Source organism: Xenopus laevis, chromosome 7L (genome assembly GCF_017654675.1).
Source record: "Xenopus laevis strain J_2021 chromosome 7L, Xenopus_laevis_v10.1, whole genome shotgun sequence".
Classification (NCBI taxonomy): domain Eukaryota; kingdom Metazoa; phylum Chordata; class Amphibia; order Anura; family Pipidae; genus Xenopus; species Xenopus laevis.
Window position 1 is genome coordinate 16,619,970 of NC_054383.1, and position 8,924 is coordinate 16,628,893.

An 8,924-nucleotide genomic window follows, 5' to 3' on the forward strand; every position below is an offset into this window, starting at 1 on the left:
GACGGTACTTTGATTATCGAATGGTCGAATATTTGAACGATTTTTACTTCGAATCGAAGTCAAAGTGAATTCAAAGTCGTAGTATCTTATTCGATGGTCGAAGTATGCAAAAAATTACTTTGAAATTCGAACTTTTTTAACTTCATTTTTTAAAATTCACTCGAACCTTAGTAAATCTGCCCCTAAAAGTTACCTATAGCTCATGCTGAGAGGTTTGTTTTTGTAAGTAATTGTTAGTTGGAGTTCCTTAACCTGACTGTTTTGCCAACCTGACCTGTCGCGTGTAAAAAAAATGTTGATGCTAATTGATTTCAATGTGTTTTGCTCATCACTAGTGATAAGTGAATACATTTGGCAGACACAATTTCACTGCAAATTTCCTCATTTTGCCGCAAGCGAAACGGCGGTGCCAATTTGCAGGCGAAAAATCCAGCGTGTTGGAAAAAAAGACTTGTGTCTCAATTTGCGAGAGCATAAAAATTGTTGCTAGTCAAAATTATTTTGACGCCCATTGACTTCAATGCTTTTTTATGGCACAGATTCACCCATCACTACTCATCACTACTTATGTTATGAAGACCCTCTGATGCATACAGCAAAATCATCCCACCCTTATCCTTTCCATAAATGTGTAGGGAATTAGTGCAGACCCTTTGCTCTTTTCCCTTTAAGGGCAGAAGCACAGAGCCTGTGTCTGTGTGCTGTAAGCTGTTACCTAGCAACCAGCTGTTCAGTGATCTCAGTGCAACAGGAAGTGACACAGCAGCTAGTGACTGGCTGGCAGGAAAAGGAAGTCACAAATACTGGCAAAAGAAGAGAGCCTGGCATAAAGAACCGCATGGTGAACAGAGAAGGAAGTCAGAGAGCTGCGGGTGGGCCCAGAGAGCTCAGAGGCACATTCCTGTGGGGATACCAGAACTCACAGTGGAGTGATGAGGTATGAATTTAATTAGAATAACTAATTAAGTAGAATTACTAAGTAAATCACTAATTAAAAGGGCTGCGATAGAAAGTGATTCAATCTATTGTAACCAATGTTGTTAATCACTTTTCAATTTTCTTAATGGATATACATTAAGGAACAGACTGTCTTATTGTTTTTTTTTTTTCATGTTTAAATTTATTTTTTAGCAGACTTAAGGTCCTATTTATTAAACCTCAATTTTTTCTAGTCGAGTTTTTTACGGGGAAACACTTGAATTTTTAGAGGAAAAAGAAAACTCACATTTTTAGAGATTTATTAGAAGCCGCTAAAAATCCAAATCTGAAAATACTCCAGTTAAAATCTGTTGAGGTCATGTAGAAGTCAATGTTAGACATTCCCCCACAATAGGGATGTAGCGAACCGCCGTTTTGGTGTTCGCGAACGCCGTTCGCGAACACCGGCAAAAAATGTGAACGGTTTGCGAACCGTTCGCGAGCTTCGAACACCCGCAAAATCGTTCGATTCGAACGTTCGAAGGATTTTTCGTTCGATTCGAACGTTTGAAGGATTTTCATCGTTCGATCGAAGGATTTTCATTCGAATCGAACGGTCGAGGGATTTTAATCGTTCGAACGAATGGAAATCGTTCGAACGAATGGAAATCGTTCGATTTTAGCGGTCGAATGGTCGCGAACTCAAATTGCGAACGTTCCCAAACGTTCGCGAACATTAGGCGGACGCGAACGGTCGAAGTTCGCGCGAACAAGTTCGCAGGCGAACTGTTCGCTACATCCCTACCCCACAATTTGAAGATGTTTTGTGACATTGTGATCTGTGAAAAAGTGGAGGTTTTCAGGCAACAACTTGAAAAAATCATACGATTCAAGCTACAAATATGAAAAGTTTTGAATTTGCAGATACTTTTCCTGCATCGACTTTTTTCAACCTAATTTTTTAAAAATCAGGTAAATTTGTGGATGGGAGTTAGGTCCACTTTGTTTTATTAAAAAAATTGGGAAAAATTGAGTCTTAGTAAAGAACATGTAGCTTAGTAGCATGTAAACAGGTTTTATAGACTTTTCATCTTTTGGTCAATAACATATGAAACTATTATATGAAATACCCATATCACCATCTGAAATGTATTTGCTCATTGTACATACCCCAGACATTACAACTTCCTCTGCAAACATATAAGAAAGTTGGTCATTAAATGTAATTTGGGTCACCATAGCTTCTCAGATCTTTAGGCTGACTGGCACCCAGGTCCGGACTGAGAATTAAAATAGGCCCTGGCATTTCAGGTACACAGAGGACCAACCAGCCCACACAGACTCCCAAACAGCCCCCACCAGCCCACTAAATACTGACTTTCTATGGGACCTTATAGCAGCCCCTCTGGCATTTGCCAGAACCCACAGATTGCCAGGCCGGGCCTCCTGGCACCCACACCACCACCATCAGACACCTTATTGATAATTAAACTGGAGGTTTACATGAAGTTGCAGTTGAACTAGAAACACTTTATTTACAGTCACCAGCACAAATGTTTGTTTCTTAACAGGTGACCAGTAATGACAACATCTGATTGGTTACTGGTTGCTACTCAAATAGGTAGAACTTCCCCTTGTGTTCTAATTTATAAGCTCCTAGCTAGTGTTAAATAAGTGAAAGATGATTTAACAAGCCATTTGAAATGATAGTTCTGGCATTGTAGAAACAGTCCTACATTTTACTACAAATATTATTCCTTGTGTTTTTGAACCAGATTATTCCCATTATTTCAAACCAGGTGTAAAATGCCTTCCTTAGAGACCCCAGCCCCACACAGATTTTTGGTTGATTAAACATTTTCAAAAGAGAATAAACCGTATAACCTTCTGAGTGTAGATTGCTAATAACCCCATTACTCACAGTATTAATATTTTGGAAAGCATTTAATCCATTAACTATGCATTGAAATGAAAGGTACAATTAGAGGCAGCCTTTCTCAATTATTTATAGAAGATATTTTCCATTTTGAACTAAGAATTTTTTTTTCTTTCTTTGTCGACAGCTGCAATTTTCTGGCTTCTGGAAGCAACCATACTGATAACAAGCCATGGTGATGAGATTATTTTTAATGATAAATTGAATTGAAAGCCTCTGCTTATTTATTCATTTTCTGCTAATTATTTGGTAATTTACTTTAAAGACAAATACATAGAAGTCTGCTGAGGTTTGGCAGCATTCCCACAAGGGAATATCATCAGCACTAGTATATAATAGATGGATCACTGTCAGTGAGCACTCAGAGATGAGGATGGGTGGCTTTGTTTGTTAGAATAGAGGTTGCATTTTGGCACCCATACTGGAAGGACCATTTGGCAGTTTGGCACCCATACTTGAAGGGCCAGTTCTCAACCTACACCCCAGCAGAAGTCAAGATAGGGAGGATGCATGCCAGGAATTCCCTGGCACAAACTAGGGATGAGCCAGACACAGTTTAGTGTACAGCTTTGCAGAAAAATCAGAAAACTTTTCACACATTAATGCTATAATTTTGCCATGTGTTTTATTTTGCTGAAAAATGTCAATTTAACTACCTGTATTAAAATTTCTCCATTAAAAAACAAGTTTTGTTGCGCTTGAAAAAACACCAAAAAAAATGACAACTCCATGGAATTTCTCCATGCCAAAAAACACCATTGGCTCCAAAGCATTTTGTGAAATTTTGCCATTTTGCAATTGTTTTCTGCAGTTGGGTCAGTTTTGTTCATTACTAGCACTAACATCTTTTCTGGGAATTAAACTTTTTCAGGGTGCAATCACATAATGAAAAAAACCTTTTAGTTAACATATAAAGGGAAACAACATACTGTACAGATACCCAGGGAAGAGGAAGAAATAGGGTAACATAAACATATGTCTTTAATCATAAGACCTAATGTACAGCCTCCATTGTACAGCATATTGTCTACAAAATCTCTACATCCAAGTATCAAATACATTTAGGGGCAGATTTATCAAGGGTCGAATTTCGAAGTAGAAAAAACTTCGAAATTCGACCATCGAATAGAATCCTCCGACATTTGAATTCGAAGTCAGAGGATTTTATACATCGTACGATCATATTACGATCGTAGTACGATCGTACAATCGTATTCCGATCGTACTTCGAATCAAACGATTTGAACGATTTTATCGTGCAATTTTCCAAAAAATCCTTCAACTTAAAAAAAACTTAGAAAAACACACAAGAGGTTCCCCATAGACTAAACAGCAATTTGGCAGGTTTTAGTTGGCAAAGTATTGAAGTCAAAGTTTTTTTAAAGAGACAGTACTTCGATTATCCAATGGTCGAATAGTCGAACGATTTTTACTTTGATTCGAAGTCGAAGTAAATTTGAAGACGTAGTATCCTATTCGATGGTCAAACTATCCAAAAATTACTTTGAATTTTGAATTTTTTTACTTCGAAAATTCCCTCGAATTCACTTCGACCCTTGATAAATCTGCCCCTCAATGATGGGAAAGTTGCAAGAGCACACCTGATTCTGGGCTGACCTGGTTTCTTCACGCAATACACATATGCCCTTTAAAATGGCCCATGTAGTGATAACAACATTTTCCCCACATTTTGCAGTGAAAATTACTCCAATGGGTGAAAAATGTTGTTGACCATAGACTTCAATGCATTTCGGCAAATTTTCTCCAAAGCAAAACAGGTCAGATTCACCCATCACTACAGGGTACATCTTTAAAGGAGAAGGAAAGGCTGAATTTACTTGGGGATTCCAAAAGTTAGGCACCCCCTAGTGATTGTATATACTTACCCGAAACCCCGGGCTGGTGCTCCTATCAGCAGAAAACTGCACTGGTCTCTGGGTTCTTCCTTAGAGCACCACAGAGCAATGGATTCCTTCTTCTTTAGCCTTTCAGGTAAATGTTGGAGAACATGAGACTGGAATAATATTTCATCACAGCACCCAGAATAATCAGCAGTGGATGTTTTAATTACCTAATTCCTAGTGTACAAATACCTAAGGTGTAATGATATAAAAGTATCAAAGTTTGCACCAGGGTCTAGTATGTAACCCATAGCAACCAATTATATGTTTGCTTAGGTGACCAGTAAATGTTGACTTTTATTACATTAACATCACAAAAATTGGATTGTGCCCCTGGATGCAACTAACATCTTCAACTGAAATAATGGGCAGTTCTAGAGAGGTTTGGTTTTAGTCCCCATTTTTTTTTAGTTTCATTGACATAATCAGGGTAAGGACCGATCCTTTAATAGTGGGCATTCAGATAGTCAGCATAGATGAAGAAGACACAGTATTTACAAATAACATCTGTGTCCTGTTAATTAAGGGAAATTAATGTACACAGATTCTTAATGACTCTTGATCACTGAACTATTTAGAAAACAGCCATGTGGCATCTACTTTTTAAAGGTATGATCTTGCAAACCCCTTAACAGTCATTCCACTTAACTAGGGGCAACTATACATCTGCTGAGGTTACTGCACAGTGAGTCATTCCATGATCAAAAAGCCCAGACCCTGAGATCTTGGAGCTCATGTGCAGAGAATACAAGCAGTGGGAGAAATTATGCTCAGATATATGATATTTCTTTTCCTGCAGGCACAGAGTAGATAAAAATAAAAACATCATTGAAGATCTGTACTCAAGTAAAACCTAATGCCAGATGTCAATATCACTAAAGAAGAAGAAATGAGAACACATGCACCATAGACATATCTATATTACAGTAGGTATGGAAGATATGAAGTCTTGAAGGTAGCTATGTAAAATGAGTGCAGTTCTGATACTGTGCTACATATTGAGCCTTTGCCCATAGTTCAAGAACAAATGATATATTTGGACATTTGAAATGCAAATTCAAAAAAATATCTATGAATTATTATACAGAGGGGTTGTATGTGTATGGACCCTTTGGGTTAATTGCTAGTGACGAGCGAATCTGTTGTGAAATGTTGAAAAATTCGAGAAATGCATTGAAGTCAAAGGGCATCAACATTTTTCTTGCTCCAAATGCATTAAAGTCAAAGGGCATTTTTTCTTGTGCCAGCTTTTTTTTTCCAAATGCATTAAAGTCAATGGGCATTTTTGGTTTCAAAAAAGAATCCAAAATAATTTTTTAAATATGTTAGTAGTAAAAAAAATGCAAGCAGGAAGGGATGGAACCCTTAATATCAGAGTATATTCTAGTAATACAACTAATGATGCATGGCTCACACATGAGGAAATTCAAAAGAGACTAGAACATGTTAAGACTAGAACATGTATTCATCCCAGGGTACTTAGCAAGTTTAGCTCTGTGATTGCCAAACCTCTTTACTTAATTTTTCAGGATTCATTGAGGTCTGGCATGGTGCAGAGAGAATTGCTAATGTGGTGTCACTATTCAAAAAGGGATCCCATTCTCAGCCTCAAAACTATAAGCCAGTTAGTCTGATGTCCATGGTAGGAAAGCTTTTCGAAGGGTTAATAAAGGATGAGATACTGGACTTCAAAGCAAATCATAATACTATGAGTTTGTGCCAGCATGGTTTTATGCGTAATAGATCTTGCCAGACTAACTTAATTTCTTTTTATGAGAAGGTGAGCAGGGACCTCGATTCTAGGATGGCAGTGGATGTGATTTACTTAGACTTTGCTAAAGCATTTGTTACAGTACCACACAAAAGGTTACTGGTTAAATTAAGAAATGTTGCCTGGAACATAGTATTTGTACCTGGATAGAGAACTGGCTAAAAGATAGACTAAAAAGAGTGGTGGTAAATGGAACATTTTCTAATTGGACCAGTGTTGTTAGCGGAGTACCGCAGGGTTCTGTACTAGGTTCTTTGCTTTTCAAATTGTTTGTCAATGACCTGGAGTTGGAAAGTACCGTTTCTATTTTTGCAGATGATAAGAAATTGTGCAGAACTATAGGTTCCATGCAGGATGCTGCCACTTTGCAGAGTGACTTGTCTAAGTTGGAAAACTGGGCAGCAAACTGGAAAATGAGGTTCAATGTTAAGAAATGCAGGTTATGCACTTTGGCAAAAATAATATATATGCAAGTTATACACTCATCTGGAGTATGCAGTGCAGTTTTGGACTCCAATCCGTAAGAGTGATATAAATAAGCTGGAGAGAGTGCAGAGACATGCAAATAAAATGGTTAGAGGAATGGAAGACTTAAATTATGAGGGTAGACTGTCAAGTTTGGGGTTGTTTTATCTGGAAAAAAGCTTGCAAGTGGACATGATTACACTTTACAAGTACATTAGAGGACATTATAGACATATAGCATGGGACCTTTTTAACCATAAAGAGGATCACCGCACCAGAGGCCACTCCTTCAGAATAGAAGAAAAGAGCTTTAATTTGAGGCAACGTAGGGGTTCTTCACAGTGAGGATAGAGAGGTTGTGGAATACACTGCCGAGTGATGTGATGGCTGATTCTGTTAATGCTTTTGAGAGTGGCTTGGATGATTTCTTGGACAGACATAATATCAAAGGCTATTGTGATACTAAACTCTATAGTTAGTATAGATATGGGTATATATAATTTATGTGAACGTATAGAGTGGTGTGTGTATAGATGCTGGGTTTTCAATTGGAGGGGTTGAACTTGATGGACGTTGTCTTTTTTCAACCCGATTTAACTATGTAACTATGTGTAGGCTAGATTTATCCCTAATTAATTTCTGCTGTAGTGAATCCAGATCACATGAGGCATTGAAACCCCGGAAGGTGAACATTTCAGCTCCCCAAGTTGTTTCCACAGTGGTGTCACCAAAGCTGTCTCTGATCTGATTGTACTTAATACTTCTGAAATACCTCAAGGATCTGTGAGTATATTAACTCTGTGGAGTTTGGATAGACTAAAGCTTGATTCTTTCAAGACCCTCTTTTCTAAACAGCCCAAGGGAGTTTAGTTCAACTAAACCTCCCCTTTTATTCCTTCTACTTAGCAAAGGCCCATCCTGGGTGTCCAGTGTAACCAATGTTCTATCCTTCCTTAGCCAGATCCTATCCATGATACAGTAGGTTTACATATTTTTGTTTATGGATGCCATTTAGTTTGTTGATGCAGTGGTGTAACTAGATATTACTGGGTCCCACAGCAGAATATTTTTCAGGCCTCTAAAATGTCTAGAGGTTGACCTGTTGTACCAATATTTATTGTATATGAATTAAGGCCTCATGGGTCTTTATACCTCCTGGACCCCCCTGCAGTCACAGAGTCTGCTTCCTCTGTAGTTATTCCCCTGGGTAAATGAAATGCATGGCAACTACCATGCACATGAACAAACCAAAACATGTGGACAAATAAGAGGCTTATACAAAAGCAAATATTCCCACATTTCTTGTTGAACATTTATGACAACATTAAATACATTCCCTTTGAGACTGAGTAAGCCATTACTCTCCTGTTTGCATTTATGGTTAGTGCATTTGTATCTGTTTAGTCTGTTTACAATGAATTAACATTGTGTTCCACGGGATATTTACTTTCTTTCTAAACCAAAACTGACACAACACCAAGTTGCCTCCAGCCACCGTGGTGCTGCTTCCATAATGCGGCACTTCTAAACAAAGGCTTGTTGTCACTTGCTAATTTGTCTATTCTGATTTCTCAAGGACGTCCTTTGGGCAATGGTGTTTTGTTTACTTATGTAGTTCAATTAAAAGTGATACGCAACAATGGTTGGCACAAACTTCACATATTTCCAGCCTGTGCAATCCCACTTGTGATATTAAGTGCTGTTGGTGAATACTATAAACTGACAGCTACGTATTGATATGGTTTTAGGGCTGCATTCCTTAATGTGTAAGTGGCAATTAGATGTGTCAGAAGTCTTCTTATTCTAATGGCAGAATTAATAGCAACACAGGCTAGATGTTTACTCGCTAATTAATCTCCATTTATGCACAGTGGCAATTGCAAATGTATTGAGAGGTCAATAAAAGTCAGTACTGGAATCACTGCAGCCGCTT

The 8,924-nt window shown here is 38.0% G+C and overlaps 1 long non-coding RNA gene across 1 annotated transcript; it reads left to right on the forward strand.

Annotated features, from left to right (window-relative positions):
* The first annotated feature begins 783 nt into the window (after positions 1-783).
* On the forward strand, positions 784-3,030 carry LOC121395720. Its single transcript, XR_005962640.1, has 2 exons — positions 784-937; positions 2,982-3,030. It is a non-coding gene; the product is annotated as an uncharacterized LOC121395720 (long non-coding RNA).
* Positions 3,031-8,924: the final 5,894 nt, after the last annotated feature.